Source organism: Bemisia tabaci, chromosome 5 (assembly GCF_918797505.1).
Source record: "Bemisia tabaci chromosome 5, PGI_BMITA_v3".
Lineage (NCBI taxonomy): Eukaryota > Metazoa > Arthropoda > Insecta > Hemiptera > Aleyrodidae > Bemisia > Bemisia tabaci.
Window position 1 is genome coordinate 31,133,687 of NC_092797.1, and position 19,598 is coordinate 31,153,284.

General features: G+C 39.7%; 1 protein-coding gene and 1 long non-coding RNA gene across 4 annotated transcripts in view; one reads left to right on the forward strand and one right to left on the reverse strand.

Annotated features, from left to right (window-relative positions):
- Nucleotides 1-19,598, reverse strand: part of RhoGEF64C (Rho guanine nucleotide exchange factor at 64C) — a 263,281-nt gene that overhangs the window by 167,015 nt on the left and 76,668 nt on the right. The gene's annotated exons all lie outside the window — the stretch shown is intronic.
- The window catches only part of LOC140224709 (uncharacterized), a 33,894-nt gene continuing 17,907 nt past the window's right edge, over nucleotides 3,612-19,598 (forward strand). Inside the window, exon 1 of one of the 2 annotated variants that reach the window (XR_011899959.1) lies at nucleotides 3,612-3,984. This is a non-coding gene — a long non-coding RNA (uncharacterized lncRNA). The remainder of the gene's footprint in view (nucleotides 3,985-19,598) is intronic. The other variant, XR_011899960.1, reaches the window with a different exon arrangement.

The window sequence follows — 19,598 nt, forward strand, 5'->3', positions numbered from 1 at the left end:
CAAATAGAATTTCGCTTCCTTACATGTTCTGTATTTTCACTCATTTTTCCATAATAGTAGTTTTTACGAGTTGTTTTGGTTTGTAAACAATTGCATGCAACACTGCACACTACGAGCAACATCACAAAACTAATGCGTCTTTTCTACAAAAAGTGACTGCATTTCTCATGAAGAAACAATATGCAGAAAATCAAGGGAAGTGTAAAGCTAAGGCCAAGTCAATGTCAGTTGAATAAAACAGGTCCTCGTGGGGTTTGAAAGGAAAAAACCTTGGTACTGGTCCAACGTTGGTTTGCATATCATTTGTTATGGATAGTTCCAATTTATCATTATAGTCCGTTATCAAAATCATTTACTTAAACTTTGATTTTACAGGGAGCAGATTATCTGGTGATGCTGATAGACGAAACAAATTACATGCAATTGATGTCAAAACATGCACTTCTACGTGAGCTATCGAAACTACATAAATCAAACAGGAATTTTTTTCTGTCATTACGAGTATCTATCAATCAAAGTTAAACGAAGTTCGCAAGGAGAGAGCATTAACTTGATTCTATTCTGGATCGCTTGGTGAACAGAAAAATTAAGGGACGTTGACTCGATACCCGCGGTTCACTTCAGCGGTATAATTTCACTTTTGAAAGCCCATCTCGCTGAATTATTCATGTTATATCATGCAGAATGAGACGAGGCAGACGAGGATGCATGGTCGAAAAAAAAAGAAGAAAAAAATGGAAAAAGTTTGCGTAAACTATCCCGGCCGGAATGGCAAATTACGTGGCGGTATTACGGACTCTAGTCCAAGCGTGTGAGTACTCTTTTTCGCTATCGAGCGTTTTGCGCCCTGCCTAGACTTCCTCATTTTGCATGCATGACTTTGCTAATAATCGACGGCGACTCAGCCCCCCCCCCCCCCCCCCCCCCGCCGGCGTCTCTTTCGCGACTCAGTCTGTGCTACGCATGATTTTAATTTTTTGTGCCATTTAAACGCCGCGTACGGAGACCGTCTTTTAATGGTGCTCGTACTCGAAACGTGGTCGCTGTACACGATGCCATACGCGATAAGACCGGAAGATCCTTCGCATGAGCACCATGCACAGAATTAAAAAAAAAAAAAAAAAAAAAAAAAAAAAAAAATACACATTGGATCTAGAGTCCAGACTCTTAATAACATCGACAAGAAAAAATACTCTTCAATCAGATTTGAGCTTAAATCAAGAATCAGGCCTCTTAATTTGAGCGGATTTCTTTTTGATTTAAGCTTGAATCTGATTGAATCAAGAGTATTTCTTCTTGTCAATGTTTTCAAGAGTCTGGACTCTAGATCCAATGTGTTTTTTTTCCAGTGTGAGCAAATACGTGGCTGCATGCGAAATATTACTACAAAACAGCGTTTCTGAAAATACCTTTTGGCTAAATTCTATAAATTCTCGAAATAGATACGAGATACTCGTAGATACTCGTATTCTGTAAATTTCAAAGAATTTGAAGACGTTCTGATATCCCCCTGATTTCAAAGAATTCGGAGTTTCTAAAATTCTCGATAGAAATAGACTGTACTGGAAAAAAAACACATTGGATCTAGAGTCCAGACAATAAAAAACATCGACAAGAAAAAGTACTCTTGTTTCAATCAGAATCTAGCTTAAATCAAGAACCAAGCCTCTTAATTTAAGCGGATTTCGTTTTGATTCAAGTAAAAATCCGATTGAATCAAGAGTATTTTTACTTGTCAATGTTTTCAAGAGTCTGGATCCTAGATCAAATGTGTTTTTTATTCCAGTGTGACGACAGATTAACTCCTAAACCACGTTTCTTGCAGGGGTGCGTTGAAGGCTTCCTGCCATACTTCATTTATTACATGGAGAGCTACTCAACGTCAATTCTTAAGAACTTCCGTGATTTTTCTTCCCTGTCGGAAGCAAATTCTAAAAAAATCTTAGAGGAATGATATTGATTTGCTCTTTTCAAGTAGATAAAATAGGAGCGGAGATTTTGAAACACACAAACGACTTATCGATTGATTTGCAGTTTAACCTTCAGGAAAAGGATCGATTAGCGGGACGTTCGCAACGAACACCTCGATAATCGATTCCTTAACATAGCTTCAAATGAGGAGATATCGATAATCGATTATTCACGCCCCGCCACTGGACGCAACTTGCGAAGCCCAAGAAGCGAAGAAGCTCGAAATATTTCGTGCAACTTTCCGCTACATGCGGCCGCGGCGTCAAACCGCAAGATCTCACTCATATTATAGGAACGATTCGACGACGTGTGAAATCGAGAGGCGTCATAAACAACACCGTGAACCACGCGGTCTCGCTTCTTTTCTCCTCACTAACCTGATGAACTTTGATAAACCACAAGCAGGTAGGAAAGAGCGGCCGGCGCGGCGACCCGGCGAACTGGTCAACTGGCCTTTGGTCGACGAAACGCGATCCTCGGGTCCTCGAGGGCCTCGACTCCCTGCGTGCTTTGCGATACATCGATTGTGCCATTTGAACCTATGGAAAAAGATCGATAAACAGGGTGTTCGCAGCGAACACCATAATAACCGACTCTTTACCATAGCTTTATAAGGGGAAATATCGATAATCGATCATTCGCGCCTCGCAACTGGTCTGCATTAAACATGCAAAATATTACGAGCTGAGGAACGCACTCCGGAGGACGTCCACACCGAACAACCACCGGTATGAACACGGGGTGTATTTTTATCAGCAGATTATAGGTGCAATGACTCCGAGCTAGCCCATTCAACGCGAGAGCTGAGTGCGCCTTCTGTTCGTATGTTGTCATGTTTCTTTGCGTATGAATCTAAATATTATAGACATTTTAGCTGCCCCCTTCCGTAGATACACTGATAAAAGTATTTGTGTTCTTGTGTTACTTTGGGTTAACACAGGAAGTGAAACACAAACCAACACAAACTTTGTGTTGATTTTGGTAGTTCGCAGTGAATTTAGCGCAGACAACAACGGAGCGGAAAAAACAAGCAATTTCTATGTGTAGTATCAAAATATTATAGGAATTTTAGCTGCCTCCTTCCGTAGATACACTGATAAAAGTATTTGTGTTCTTGTGTTACTTTGGGTTAACACAGGAAGTGACACACAAACCAACACAAATTTTGTGTTGATTTTGGTGGTAGTTTGCGGTGAATTTAGCGCAAAAAACAACGGAGCGACCGGGAAAATGTATTCCTTCGATTGCGGCGTTGGTATTCACAACTGATTTCTTACTAAATTTCGTCAAGAAAACTACCTGGCATTTTCTCTTGAAACTTTCAACGGAAAGTTAGGGTTCTTTTGTGTTATGCTTCCTGTATTAGCCAAACTTTTGAGTTGAAATTTCTCTCTCTGTACACAAAAGTTTGTTTAATACGGGAAGTAAAACGCAAAATAGCCCAAACCTTCAGTTGACTCTGGGGTTTTCCAGTCTGCCCATTGTTTTCTGCGCTGAATTCAGCGTAAACTGTACCAAGGTCAACACAAAATTTGGTTTGTGTTCCACTTCCTATAGCAACCACAAGTAACACAAGCTCACAATTATGTCTATCAATGTACTTCACCAAGGCTTCTTAAAAAAAATCATGATGGTTCATTTATTTTGCAACTTAATGAAAAATAAGGAAATCATCTACCAGAGCTGGATGCAGTTGGATCGGATGCTGATAGCGGCGCCGCTGGCAAGTAAAAGATGAAACTAAGAAACCACAGCCAATGTATAAAGTATAAACGATGGTTGAGCTATGTAAAAAGTGATAAAGACGGGATGATGTAACCTTTTCTCTGCGACGCGATGCGACGACGCGTTCCGCTCCAGTGTGGGCGGGGTTCATCATATCCTAGATGTCTCGATGGCTATTCAAACAGAAAAAGCTCGCAGTTTTGAGCCAACAAGGCATGCTTTCGTGCTTTTTTATTTATGATCTCCATCCATTTCTCAGACGTTGAGCTTGCGCCAGCCTCGGTTGATGTAAGAATTCTTTTGGTTCATATTTTCTACCCGCATGCTGACTTTTGACCGTGATGTAATTCTCTTTGCCAGCGCTGGTATAAGTGATCTGATATTTTCAACAGTCTGCCTCCATTAAAAACTTATGCTCCTGTTTAAATTATAATTTACCGTCCTTTAACTTATGTATTCTGGATAAAAACTGGTCTTTAGGTTCGCGACGTGTTCGGTGAGAAATAACAATTAACTCGAATTTATGTAGGACAACTGAGCTGCTGCGACTATATTACGCGTGCAGGCATTCTTTGGAGAATTTCATGGGAAGATAAGGAACCACGATTTTAAAATCGATCGACATTTAATTTTTTCAAAAGGGCCGTCCATAAATGGAGTCAGATTATGCGGAGAATAAGTAGCTAAAGCTCCTAAAGCATCCTGGTGGCACTTTTAAAGATTTTAAACCTCTTGATCTCCGCTTTTTTTACTATAAAATTGACACTACTAAACACATCTACGATGCTAAGTCCATCAAAAAATTCTATCATTGTAAAAAATTAAGGAGATTGCATTTATTTAAACTGCGACTTCTATACTTATTAACTTCCTGCGGTTCGACAATGATGAAATAATCATAAGATAACCCAGAGGATCGAGTTGAGAAGAAACGATTTATGAGCTCCCGAGAGAACATGCTATGTTCAATTAACTAGCACAATGTTGCAAATATGGCACACAATTCTATACTTATGGTTCAAAATGCATATGATAGTAGGATGTATAATAGATAAATAAAACTTTCAAATTAAATGGGCAGTCACCTTGGAATAGTAATTATTTATATAAAAAAGATTAACGCTAGTCATCCAGAGACTATACCGGAATAAGTGAACCGATGCAGGGATAATTACTTTTGTTTCACACGAGATAAAAGAAATTAGAATGCCGACTTGGCAGCGATACTAGCCTCAGCTCAAAGTATTGTGGTCACGAGATAACTGAGTTTTGTACTTTTTCTATTCTGTCCTTCAACTTTTTTTGTGGTTCGTGGTTTGACGCTCAGATGGCGACAAGAATTTAACAATAGAGAGTGAAATTTAGAGAGGGGAAGCGGGAGGTGGCAGTAATGCAGGCGAGGAGGGGATCCGACATCAGAGAGTGAAAAGGATTAAGAAAAAAAAATTACTCAGCGACGTTTCTTCAGTCAAAACGAGAATAACTTGAGAGAACACGGAGTGATGAGTGCGAGAGAAAGGGTAACAAAGCCATAGTGCTTCTTCATTAACATCCAGTTGACAAGCCGAGGTGTAATATTTTCTTCTCGTGCATCTTCCTCATACTACAAGTTCAAGTGACCTTCAGAAATACCGCGATGTAATTTGAAAGGAAGCGGGGATACTGAGAGGAGAAACGCATTTGGTGCATCGTGCATGAAACATCAAGAATCATGTTTTTCTGGGTTTTTTTCCTCTCGCGTATCAATCTAGGGAAGTATTGGCTTCAAATTTTTTTGAAGAAACTGCAAAATATCTCGGCTGCTTTCAGCTGTATTCTTAAACCGTCAGAGCGGAAAGTTTCACACGAGAGGGTTCGGTCATCTTAAAAATTTGGTGCGTAAAACTATCAATACAAATTAAACGCGTATACGTAGCGACGATTTTTGAAGTCCCACAGAAAATATAAAATCTGAATTGAGATAGAGTGCTGAAATCACATCGGAGATAATATAGCCACGCTGCTTATTATCCGGAGGAGACGATCGTTGCAAAAATTAAATTTTACCCCCCTTCCCCCCCCCTCCAATAAACTAACAGGCCAAATGGATTAAGATCATTCTCCGCATCAGCTTCAAAAAAATAATAAATAACACCAAAGGGTGTCCACGATTTATTTAGAGTCGCATAAAAAAACACAAACTATGACAGAAAAAAAGTAACAAGAGTAGAGTGAAAGATTGAATTTTAGCGATTCGGCCAAATTTTCATTCCCATCAATGATGATATTACTTTCGTGGCTGATGTCCTCCGTATAAAACTTAATTGAACGTCAAAAGGACCGAAACTGGAATCGATCATGTGTTAAATGAAATGAAAATTCCAAAGGAAAATTCACATGGTTTAAGAACCCGTTTCGCTAGTGGCCATTCATTTTATTGACTTGAATGGACATGATCCTTTCCGGCAACGATCGGGTGAGAAATAATTCACTACACTTCGATCAGTAAAACATCAGGAACCGTGAGCATACGACGGAAAATAAATAAACGTGGTCAGGAAAAATAAGCGATCGACTGCTGCGATGGAAGCGATAAAATATGAAAAATGAGCTGCGAACCAATCGTGTCCCTTGGAGTTTAGCATTGGGCACTTGATGGCTCCATGCTTCAGAAAATCGAAAACCATCGATCTAGGTGCGATACATTGTTCTGTAAACGATTGGAGGCTATCCCGTACCGTCGTTAAATCATATCGTAAAAGATTCGTCATGTAACGCAGCGTTTGTCTTATGTAGTCAAGTTGTTAAAATTTATTATTTGAAAGACTTCAACGCCAGAGTAGAAAAATCGCCGTTTGGAATCGGTGAATGAATCCACACAAAAAAGGAGTAATGTTTTTTATGATAGGATTTTCAAATAAAGAAATAAGAGAACTTTTAAAGAATTTTCATCGTGAAAACTATTGATAGAAAATTTTTCGACCCTACTTAATAGAAAATAGAGTGTCAGCCAACTTTTCCCAGAAGTAATTTTGTAAAAATTCAAACTGAAATAGACGATCAAAAAACTCAATTAAGGTACTTTCCTCGGCTTCGTTAAGTATATAACTTGACCAAACTCAGTTACGTAAAGCTTGAAAATTGGCTTGGTCAACACTCAACAAGTAATTAGTATGAAAGCTATCACTTTATCGCCTTTGCGTTATACTTTACGAAAGAACCGTAGATTAATCACCCAGTCATATCTCGTCAAGCGCGCAAATAAAAGTTTTACACAAAAGACTTATTACTTATCTTAATGGAACAGCTTCCTCTACATCTCGCATTTCACTTCATTTTTTTCAGATTTAACTCGGACATTTCATAACTATTTCCTAATAATTATCTGGTTGTTTCTTTCTTTGTGCCTTAATTCGCTAACATGGAAGTGGTGTCCATTCCGTGGCTTTTTCAGCTCACATAGGAAGATAAGATTCGCCTTTATCGGCCGCAGTAATGGATTTTTTTAAACAATAGACTGCATTATCATCAACAAGAGCCGTTTTCGTAGTTGTTCCTTAAACAGTTCCTTACTATTAGACAGGCTTCATGATATAGTCGACGTTGTAATTGAGAAGGTCCCAAGATAACATCAATAAAATGACACTTTGCATACGCCTCAAGAGAAATGCAACGGAACCACTTTGGAAATAGATCCTTATGAGAGATTACAATGATTTGACACTCATAAAAGATACCGATCAAAATATAAAACATTCTGTATGACCTTGACGAACTTTGAGGCAGGTGCATCCATAGGCGGTTCTGGACCTTCATGCTTGGGGGTGCCCAGAGGTGGAAAATGTTGGAGGCCGGCCCCGAAGGGAACGGTCGCTCAGGGGAGGCCCAAGTTTCGGCCCTCAAGTTTTGTCCCTTTCCTACCCTCCTTTCTCTTTTTCTCTCCTTCCTTTCTACTTAAATACCTATAAATTCAATGTAGAAAATTTTTAGCAAAACTTTCCAGCAAAACTACAATCTTACCATAAAAAAACAGTAGAATCTTTGTTAAACACGGCTATCAATATTAATTCTGTTTAAAACATTTCCAATTAATTGCTGGGAATTTTCTCAGTACGAGCAAATACAGAATCTTTAAAAACAGCAATTTCACGGTTCCGATAATCGTACTTAATTTTTGCTTGGGGGTGCCCGGCACCCACTGACACCCCCGTAGAACTGCCTGTGGGTATATCCCAAACTTAAAATATTCAAAATTAGCAATATTTTCTTGTGGTAAATCAGGTTAGAATCCCTCGAAAGAGTCTATCTCCAAAGATAGATGATTGAATTTGACTAAAGATTCGTAAAAAGTGACATTTTTATGTGCTATATGGTAAAAATGTGTTTCCTACGAGGATCCTTTCGACGGACAAGGGCAGTTTAACAGCGGCGTGGCGTGTTGTGCGAAACATCGATTGATTCGCCATTTACACCTACGGAATAGGATCGATAAACAGGCTGTTCACAACGAACACCTCAATAATCGATTCTTTACCATAGCTTAAATAGGAAAATATCGATAGAATCGATCATTCACGCCTCGCGACTGCAGTTTAAGTAACATATGTTAAATTAAACTCTTGCGAGTGAAATTCCTGAAATTTTCAGTGAACCCATCCACGCTTACAATCCTATGTCTTAGCAGTTTTTGGAGGTCAACGTTCATTTAAACGTGTTCCCCGAAAAGAATGCATAATTAGTTGGACGTTGGAGGCTTGTCAGAGCCGAAAATGTTAACGGGGGCAATAAAGATATAATGTATTACACATTACGGTAAAATGCCTCTACGTTTTAACCTACACGTTTTTTCGCATTCTTGGATGGAGCCAGACGAGAGGCGTCTCATTTCGTCGCTCCCCTGACGTAAGAGCGTACCTCGATTCTTACGTGAGCCCTGTTCTCCGCATATTCCGATGCTTTTCGGGGCTCATGTGAAAATTGATTCCAAAAACTACCACTGGGACTACGTTAAGTGGTTTTTGAAAATTGGCTTGTCTTTGGAGAAAGCAATCACTAGAAGGCCTAATTTTAACCGCATTTTTTTTATCAATATAACTTGCGTAACCCCTATTTTAGTAGTGGAGGGTAAGTTAAGTAATCTTCTAATGGTAAATAATTATAATGAAGTAAAAAATTAAACAGAAAAGTGAAGATCTAAATCCGCCCCGTTATTATTGTATCACGCAGACCACTAAAATGGACAATTATCATATTAAATTCTCTTTGATGAATTTAGTCATCGTATTTCGGGCGTTTTTTTGATGAAAATAAACGTAAACAGACACTTAAGTTTGATTGCAATGCACTGATGGCACCCAATTTAAAATTTTATAGTGTTCTCGAAGAGCTCTGATTTCCGGCCACTAAATTTCAATCATCTGCCGATTGTGCGTTGTACCGCCCCAGTTGCATGAGTGACACCCACCAGCCCACCACTGTAGTGCCCAACCCTCTTCCTCAGCTTCAATTATTATGGTGATTACAACACAGAACGAAACTACACCGAGATATAAGATGCACTTGCCTATACTACGACCTGCACCTGAGATGCATCCAGCGTACTTTGCCAAATCATCATTTTTATTTTCAAATTTTTCATCAGGCAGATAGAGTAACATACAGCATGGTTTCTTTCGAGATGGCGCTAAAGTAGAGCCTTCATATTTTCTCGTCATACTGTGGCATTATTCAAGGATAATTCGCGGTTCGTGAAATGTGTTTATCACGTTTCTCCTGTCTATTCATAGCACGTTCAAAAGTTGTTTTAAGAATCAATGAGGTCCCGATTTTGCACTCTTTCGATCTATGTATAAGAGGGACTTCACTTAATCCTGCGTTTTTTCAAACTATCTCAGTCAAGATCGGAATGAAAAAGAGACAATTTTTCAGGGAATATGTCACCACATAATTTATATTAGTTTTCAAGAACACGCGATAATGTTGCTCAAAGTAATCAGCTATCTTTTAAGACCTTAGCGCTAATATGCCTTTTCCGCTAGTCACGTAAAGAGGGTTTTTTGCATGCAAAATTAATTTCTCTGCCATGTTTGAAGATGGTACAATGTAATATTATCCTCTTTGTTCAGATTAGAACCAGGCAGGATTAGATCCTGCCTTGGTTACTTTAAAGTATATAAGTGGTATGGAAGTCGATTCGGTAATACAAATAGTGTAGGCTGTTTGATTTGAAATTTGCATTTTTATTGGAAACCCTCCCAATGGGAGGTACCCAATCTATGCATTGCCATAGAAAAACACATACTCCTTTCCGTTTGAAATGGAGTGTAGTAAAGTAAACTAACAAAAAAAAAATCTGATTATTTAAAATTACTTTGGGCTTGAAAATCCTGATCAGGCGGCCACTCTGCTATTATTATAACGAACGGAAGTGATACTTACTGTCTTTTGCAATCAAGAACAAGAGGAGAATACTTTCGGTACATATATACTTGAAGTGACCATTTTCGCTATTCATAATGTGCAACGGTAAACTATATCGAAGATTTGAGGTATTTTGACAGGAGTGAAAGGTTTTATACAGTTTTCTAATTCAGCTTTAAAAAAACACACACAACCCGACTATATAGAATGAAGAACAACATAATCAGCCAAATCACATGATAAGTTTTCAACTTAATTTGGGAAAAGGCTGCAAAAAACAGAAGACAAATATAAAAAAAAACCCGAACGTTTCGAAATGTTAGCCAAATCAACTTAAAAACCATAATAGTGACAATAATTATTTTAATGATTATCCTTATTTGTTTTAATAGCTTAAATTTAAAAAGCATGATACTGAAACTATTAAGATAATTAAAATTTTTAAAACAATTCATCTAGTTAAAAATTATTCAGTTTAGTATCTAGTGGTGGTGGTTTTTCTTGGTGAATGATATTGTAACGTTTCGAAACGTACCGGGATTTTTCATCCCCTGTTTTTATGCATTTTTCCCCACATTAATGTGTTATTTTAAAAGACAAAATGTTCCGTATTGTCTCGCACAGGATGCAAAGGACTAGTGGCGAACGGCAACTAGGTACCGAGAGCGCCATCTGCGGTAAAAACGACTTTTAGCTGAACCGCACAACTTTCAATCCAACCGCGGGTTACATCACTCCACCCACATTATTCACTTGCGCAACCTTAGCCTGAGCCGACACTTCCAGAGTTCGACCCAGAGTAGCCCGCAGTGGCCCACTGCAAACGCAAAATCAAATCTGGGTAAATAGGTGTTATAACGGCTCTCAGTTCATTGGGTCATTATCAAAATACTCACACCTCGAGTCCACCGCCGGCCCCGCTCCCCAGGAACGTGTATGCGTAATTAAATCCAACTTGCAGTTAATTAAAGCACCAGGCGCTTGGCCGCTTTAAATAGTTAAACAAACAGAAATGAGTTGGAAATCGGGAGAGCTTACGGAAATAAAGAATGAGATAAAACAGAACCTACGGATGAAGGAATTCTTCTGCGCCATTTCTGCCGTGCTAAGGTAGAACGCCGTATGAGCCTTCAGACGTTGCCAAGTTTCCTTCAATAAAAACCGAATTTACCGGAAAAATTGTGAATATCATTTTCCAGAAATTTCAGACAATTTTCTACGCAATTTAATAAAAAATACTTGAGAATTTCAAGGAAATATACGCATGAATTTTGTCAAAAATACATGTTTTATCAAGGGAAATCTGGCAACTCTCGAATATTCATACGGCATTACTCCTTACCACGGCAGTTTTATCCCTCACTTACTTTAAATTACACAAGATGGACAGAGGGACAAACGCAAGTCACGATGTGTGTTTTACGCAAACTTGTGAGTTTTACCGCGAACGAAAAAATAATCAGAAAGAAAGGGAGGAAAGAAAGAATTTCCTTGCGTTTGTCGCTGACTGTTCTGTCCCAAGTCTCCGATTAGCATACCTTCGAGCTACTAGCCGTGTCCTGCTTCGTTAAAGGTCGTGTTCGAGGTGAGGTTATGAACCCAAAGCTCTGTCACACTGCCTCACAGCGCCCCTAATACCTTATCAATTATCCGCGAAGTTCTAACGCAATGATCTCGGTGGTCACTCTATGGTCAAATGTATACTTAATGTTGCAAAAAGAAATGACTTGTGCTTCGTCTCTTGTCGTTATTTGTTTTTAATGGGGGAGGGGGTCAGACAAAGACGTAGTGTTGACCTATACAACCATTGCCCCCATTAGTTTGTTTGCAGTCACTGTTTCTTTACTATTTACTGTTTCTTATTGCTCTCCACTCCTCTGAGTGTTAGAAGAGAATACTGGAGAGATACTTAAGCTTATCCCATTTTCATGAGAAAATATTCGGACGACTACCCCTATGGGTTGATGCGACTCAGACGAGATTCTCATTTAATTAATAACGCCACTCCCCTTCATCGAAAACATTCGCGTGCAATAGAGTCGTTGTTAGAGAAATGTTTTTCTAGTAAGAACGACTTTGCAAAGAAACTTTTAAAATCTCTTGAAATATCAAAAAGGCAACTTTATAAAAAAAAAAAAAAAAAAAAAAAAAAAAAAAAAAAAAAAAAGTTACAATGCCAGTTTAAGGAAACTCTTAGAAGGCTAGTCTTTAAGTAAAATTTACGAGGAGTAAAATGTATAGGTAAAAAATATCTGTATTGGTCAACGATAAAAATTTTTGAAAAAAAGGTTAAAATCTACATTGATATTTTTAGAGTTTTGCTTAGCACTCTTCCCTTGAATTTTACTGGTAAAAATTATCCAAAAATGGTTTCCCAATACGAACATTTTAACAGCTTATGAAAAATGTTTTAAAATGTCATTGCTACAAGGGCGGTACCTCATTATAACTCATGATGTTGCTATGAGCGTCTTGTCCGGAGCAAAACAGAAAATTTTAAGATTTCAACGTGGCATGTTCTTGACTTTTGCATGTTTCCTATCTCACAGGTGCTTTCCGTCCACTTTCAAATCGAGGGGCAAATCTGGTACCAGAAGCCTAAGTTTTGCTGACAGTTAGTTGCACTCGGAAGCGAATAGGCCTTCGTTTCACTCAGCTGGAGATGTACCAACATTCAATGCACGACTTTTAAAGCATCAAGCGAATAGGGGACCAGGAATGTTCACATAATGACAGGTTGTCCATTAAGAACAAACTTAATTGTTCGTAAACACCAGCGAGGGGACTAGTTGCCTTCCCACTGAATGTGTTTGTAATCAAATGCACTAAAAACAGAACAGAGGCTGTAATCATGCCACGCCGCTAAGTTTAGCGCAATTTTCTCCTCGCAAACTCCTCCGTCCATTTCTCATGCCATTACTGCGCGCGCACTTTCAAAAGGGCTCCTGACAGTCACGCATACAGAACCGTTGTCTTGAAGTGAAAGATCCATCACGCTTTAAAAAAAGTCGATGACATTTATTTCTCAAGCGAAAGATCCATCACGCTTTAAAAAAGTCGATGACATTTATTTCTCAAGCGTTCAGTTGCACTCCAAGTTATCATTAAAAGTTGGATGAACATAAATACAACAAGAAAAAAACCCCAAAAGCTACAGACAGGGTTGACAGAGAATTAAGAAAATTTAATTCCCTGATATTACCCTGAATTCCCCGACACTTTTTGGAAACATTCCCTGACAAGTATGGATATGCCAGATGACTTAAAAGACGCGTTTTGATACAGCTTCCAAGCAAAATCTGTTGTTCAAGTTGTCAAAATCATTCTGGAAAGCAAATTAAGATGACAGAACAATACTCCCCTGACACTTCCGTCATTTCTCTGACATTTTCCAGGGTTTCCTAGACTTTTTAAAATTCCCTGACTGTGGCGACCCTGTATATCTGATCGGTAAGTAATATTAGTTCTTCCCCAATTCCCATATACAATTAGTTTCTCTATGTACTACAAGTCTAAGCATTTATTTTTGGCTAAAACTTAGAGAAAACATTTTTTCTGGAATTTCTTCTGGATCTGACCCGTCCAAAAATCTGGTACAGGTCGAGCTTCGAAGAACGTGCGAATGTAACATTTTCCCTCGACGTTTTTTCTTTGACTCATTTTTCTATGATCTAATGGACCGAGTTTAACAAAAGCGCAGCATGTCGTATTTTGGGAAAACATGCGCTACGAGTAGATTTTGATTCAACCTATTGTAAATTTTCTCCTGTTGAAAATTCACGATCTAGAAAATAATTTCGAGCATGGAGACAGTCGTTAAACTTTGTCCTCAACATTGCTTTTTATGGTGGTAAGTATAAAACTTAATTTTTTTTTCAGTTCAAACTTAATGTACCTTATACAAATATTTTAGTGCATTTTTGTCAGACTCATGCCATACTACTGTAATATCTGTCATTGAAAATCAGTCATAAAAGCAAAAATCAATGTTTCTTGATCGATTCTAGGATTTGATAAAAAATTATTTTTTCAGAATTTATACATATGCATGATTGCATGAGGGAATATAATTTCCACTATCCTATCGCACAGTGTTCCAAAGACCTAAAATATTTATTAAACTCGCACAACATAATTATATGGAGTGAGTGTTTTGAAGCTGACTCTAGCGTAGTACATTTGGACGCTTCCTTAAATGGGCTGCTAAAAAACTCTTTACTCGGATTCCGTCCAAGACAGAACATTTAATGACACTCATTTTAGATGAAAGCGGGGCTTGATTTTCAATTTTATCACAGCCCCAGACGACACCGCAATGAGGCAGTTTCATCGCTCAAATTATCGTCACGATTTTACGAGACAAAATAGGTGTGAACTTGATCACCATCTCGAAGCTTGAAATGAGTCATCCGCTGGGCAATTCGAAAATATAACACCCGAAATAGGTCTATAAAAATAAACAAAGTGACTGTGGACGGCAGTATTATGGTGCAGGAGTTTCCCGGCCTCGTAGGTTGACGATAAAACTCGCTCCTCCGACAGTGTTCAGTTTTTTTACTTCTGTTTTTCTTAATGTTATTGGCTCAATAAAATGGAGAGACAAACGGCCCACCTGGAGGATGCAACCCAACATCCGCATCCGAGCCTATGGTCCAAAATAGCGGTAAGATGACCAGACCACGCTCTGGCCGAAATGTATCTAAAGTGCAGTGTTTATGAAATGTCCAGCGTCGAGCAGATTCGAAAAAAGAGCTTTTAAAGAGCTTTCTCCGACCAAAATTTTGCTGCATCGTGATTCTTTTGGAGGCTAGACCGACATAAAATTATTAAGAGGTACGCCCCCTGGACTGGCTGCTAAGTAGCCTGACCTTCAGAGGATACTTCACGCTCTCAAATAAATCGCCTACTGGGTAATAATACTCAGTACATCGAAAAGCTGCAAAAATCTAAGTAACGGATTTCTTTACTCCAATACAACGAAACTTTTCCTTCGGTGCACGGGATATTCACAGCAATCTTGATTTCTGATAAGCTGTTCTTCTCGTAAAATAAAACATTATTTCTATGAAGTCCTCAATTTTTTGGAAAATAAGGTAGACTAGTATCGTTGAACGACAATGTTATCACTTTGAGAAATGAGTAGGTGTCTCAATTGAATCGGTTTCTGTTAGGCAGGCGTAAGTAAAAAAACTCATGAGCCCTGGCGTCCTGCATGATCAACGAAAGTCAGGGCTCATGATTTTTTGGACTTACACCCGTCTAACGGAAACCGATTCGATTATATTGTGATTATTCCTCACCATGATATGCATCGGTTTTATCGGTTCAGTTTTGACAAATTTCGCGGTCTTCTCTAATATCTCTATTATGGTTTACACTGGAGCAACATAAATGATAAAAAATGAATGTGCGTCCAAATGACGTGTGTAGGAAGTAATCTTGCATCTTAGCTGTTTTGGCGTGGTTACACCCCTATTTCACGATTTCGAGGCGCGCACACGTTACTATGGATGTCAAAAGATTTCAAATCTGCAGGTAACAGTATAAAAAATGGCTTCCTCATATTACGAGCACAAACGGAAAAAGCTCCGAACAAACGATTAGGGGGGCTGGAGAAAGAAAAAAAATTGAGACAAGTGGTTGGATAAGAGAGCAGTGGCTGAGTGCAAATAGTATAGAAAGTAAATTCTTCCCGCGGGTTGCCAAAAGGTAACTGAAAAGTGCTCTATTTTGAAAGGAGGCTCGTGAATTTGAGGCCCAATTTGGCATCAGTGTCGAGCTCTTATACAATAAAATGCAGATCGTGAGCCTGGATCGGGCGATCGTGAACGGGGGACACGAAAAGTATATCTTGCTTCACTTTCGTCCACAACGAGTAATATCGTTCAACGGCCCAGGAGAGCTGGCCGAGAGCTTCCACTACCTATAAACCAACACCGCGAGTACTGACATACAGGGTTGCCGCTATTAGTCTTCCTGGGCAGGGTTGCACGCGTTAAATGAAAAATATGAAAGATTGGAAATTCCCGTGAAATATTTCATGAAATTTCACGAGGCTTGAAATATTTCGTAGTTTTCAGGGGCTGGAGTATGCAACCCTTAGTCTATAAGAACCACGAATTCTCAGCCAGGAGGATCGTTCCATACTCCCTATGTCTTCTTTGTCTATCGCTTTGTCTATGAATCCCAACAATCAGCCCACTGGTTGGGTTGTTCATTTTGTCAATGGCCGAAATTCAATTTTCTCATCCTTTTCTTCTCTAGGGGTGTGCCGTTAGATTTACTGATAAAGGGCCTCTAAGAATAATGTTGAGTCTTTCGCACATACATGGCGATTATTTTAGAGGTTGTCGCCATTGTGCAATAGGGAACCACTGTTTTTTAGCCAGTGAGCCAAGATCCCTCATGCAGTGGCGTGGCGACGCGTGGCGCGCTTTGCGATAAATCGATTGATCTGCCATTTAAACCTATGAAAAATGATCGATAAACACGGTGTTTGCGGCAAACACATCAATAGTCGATTCTTTACCATAGCATAGAATGGGGGAAATATCAACAATTGATCATTCACGCCGCGCCACTGATGACAAGTGAATCAGTGAGTTCGAAAACACACCAACTCGGAAAAAAAAAATTTTCAGGAAACACCTAAAACTGCGCAGCGGGCGAAGAAGTTAGTTTAAGAAAAACCTTTTTGGTGCCAAAGGACGAGTAGTTAGAGACTTTGTAAAGCACCAAGTTGAAATCGATACATTATGTTTGATGACAGAGAATCAAGCGTTTGAAAACTTCCGAGTTGGTGTGTTTTCGTTCTCACCGACTTTCAGATACTGATTTTTCATAGTCTGCCCTGAAAAATGTATATTGTACGACCTGAATAACGCTTGAATATTTATATACCTTGTTGGTACAAGGTATACTGAACCGAAAAAAGAAAACCGCAAAATCGGATGGTCACCCGTTTCCCTTGAAATGGCCAAACATTGGTGTTTCAAATGAAATACTTCGATTTTCCCCTTTTCCCGTCGCTGTTTTGAGCACTTCAGATTGCAATTTTGAAAATACCTTTTGCGCACGGATGCTTCTATCCATAAGTGTTACTAAACCGTAAAAAAGTGAAAATCGAAAAAAAATCCGAGTTGATGTGTTTTTGAACTCATTGATTCAAGTCCATCAGACCCCGCACCAAAATTGGCAACGCGAAATCAGCGCCGGCCAGAGTCTATGCAGAAAGCGCATTCAGACGTAGGAGCAGGGCGGAGGCGTGCTCCTCCGTCCCGGGGCAAAACCGCGCAAGCGCAGCCGATTTCCACTGCGGCTGCGCGGTTCTCGGCCGGCAGGGCGGTGCTCGAGCGGGGGACGGGGGGTCGTGGGGGGTCACAGGGGGCGCGGCGGCAGACGGCTCCTCGTAATCTCGTAAGGGCCGTTTGCATCCGCTTCGCCCTCGTCCCTTGTCCCTCGTCCTCCACGCTGCCCCTTCTGCTCCCTGTTTCCCAATATTTTCCAGCTCATTCCGTGCGAGTTAATGACTCGATATTATAAGTGCATCGCATCGACCCCGGACCGATATCGATGATTTGCCATTCGCGCTCGCCCGTCCATGCTTTACGATCCCTCGCCGCACGGTGGAACGAGCTTACAGGAGAGCTCGAAGAAAATTTGAAAACTTTAAGGGCTTGTAACTCCGTTGATATAAAATTTTGAGATTCAGAAAGTGGGTTTCCTCTTGAAATGGAAATGTTGCATGTGTAAAGAATTTGCGATTTGACTGTTGGTTCCAACGTAAAAGTTCGCGAGAAACACGATGGTGCCACTGGTTCTCTCTGAAATCAACTCCCAAGCTCAAAAAAAGCTCTCAAGTTGAGGCCAAAATGGAGGGGATATCCCACGCTATCCTGAGAGTCCACCTCTACATCAAGAGACCCTCTTCATGCAAAGATAGGGAGCAAATAAACCAGCAGGATTGCCGTGATTTCAGTTGACGAGTCCCCAAATAAGGTTGGAGCCCTGTCAATGTATTTGCTCCCTATCTTTGCATGGAGAGTTTGTCTTGATGTAGAGGTGGACTCTCAGGATAGCGTGGGATATCCCCTCCATTTTGGCCTCATCTTGAGAGCTTTTTTTGAGCTTGGGAGTTAATTTCAGAGAAAACCAGTGGCAGCATCATGTTTCTCGCAAACTTTTACATGAGAATCAACAGTCAAATCGCAAATTCCTCACACATGCAACATCTCCATTCTCTCCTGGAGGCACTCCTTGAACTTTAAAATAAGACGAAATAAACATCAAACTAGGCAATTTTTGTCCAAAATTTCGTGTCCGACCTCTCTAATTGACTCGATCCACTGTGCGGTGCGGTCGTCGCACAATCTTCTCGCCAATATCCTGGCCCACGAGAGCTTCGATAGGCATGATTAGGGCATGCCGCTATACTTATTCCAGCGTAAAATTTAACGATTATAAGGATGCACAGATTAAACAACGCGGAACATCTCGTTTCTCCGGGCGAATGTGATCGGAATGTGATCATACATAATCGATTAGCGCTGACTTTGGGTATCATTCACTCGCAAAAAGCACCGGATGAGTCCCTGTGGATCACCGGAAAAAAAACACATTGGAATAGAGTCCAGACTCTTAATAAAAACACCGACAAGAAAAAGTACTCTTGATTCAATCAGAATCTAGCTTAAATCAAGAACCAAGACTCTTAATTTAAGCGAATTTCGTTTTGATTCAAGCAAAAATCCGATCGAATCAAGAGTATTTTTTCTTGTCAATGTTTTCAAGAGTCTGGACTCTAGATCCAATGTGTTTTTTTTTCCAGTGATCAATTTTAAAAATATCCACAATATCGCTGCTTTTTTGGAGCAGATTTTGATACATTCTATAGGAGAGAACTGAATTGGGTGAAACAAAAACGCTGATAAAAAGGCAGCACCGAGTATAAATTCTCCAGGTATTGTTCTGTCTGGAGCAGTGGCGTGGCGTGCTTTGCGGTATATAGATTGATCGACCATTTAAACCTATAGAAAAGTATCGATTGACAGGGTGTTCACAGCGAACACCTTAATAATCGATTTTTGTTCACGGCTTCAAATGGAGAAATATCGATAGATCGCAAAGCACGCCACGCCACTGGTCCGGAGGTCAGTCGAGTGACTTGATGTGATAACCAAGAAAACAGAGGGTATGACTGACACTGTGCGTTAATGATACCCACATTGTCTGTTGAGCAGTATCAATATCATGACTATTTTGAGAGTTGAAGAAAAATATTCTATGCCTCGCGAGAAAAAAAAGGAGAGAAAAAAACGCGTTTTACTCTTTTCACGAGTCTCGTCTTTTCCATTCTGCGTCAAAGTCTCTAGGGTCCTCCCAGGATCAATGTCCTCCAGGAAATATATTTCATGCACACGTCGAACCAATCATACAACTAAAAATAATGTTAATCATTTCACTACGATTTCAACTCCCATTTAAGCTCAGTCGTCCATAAATCA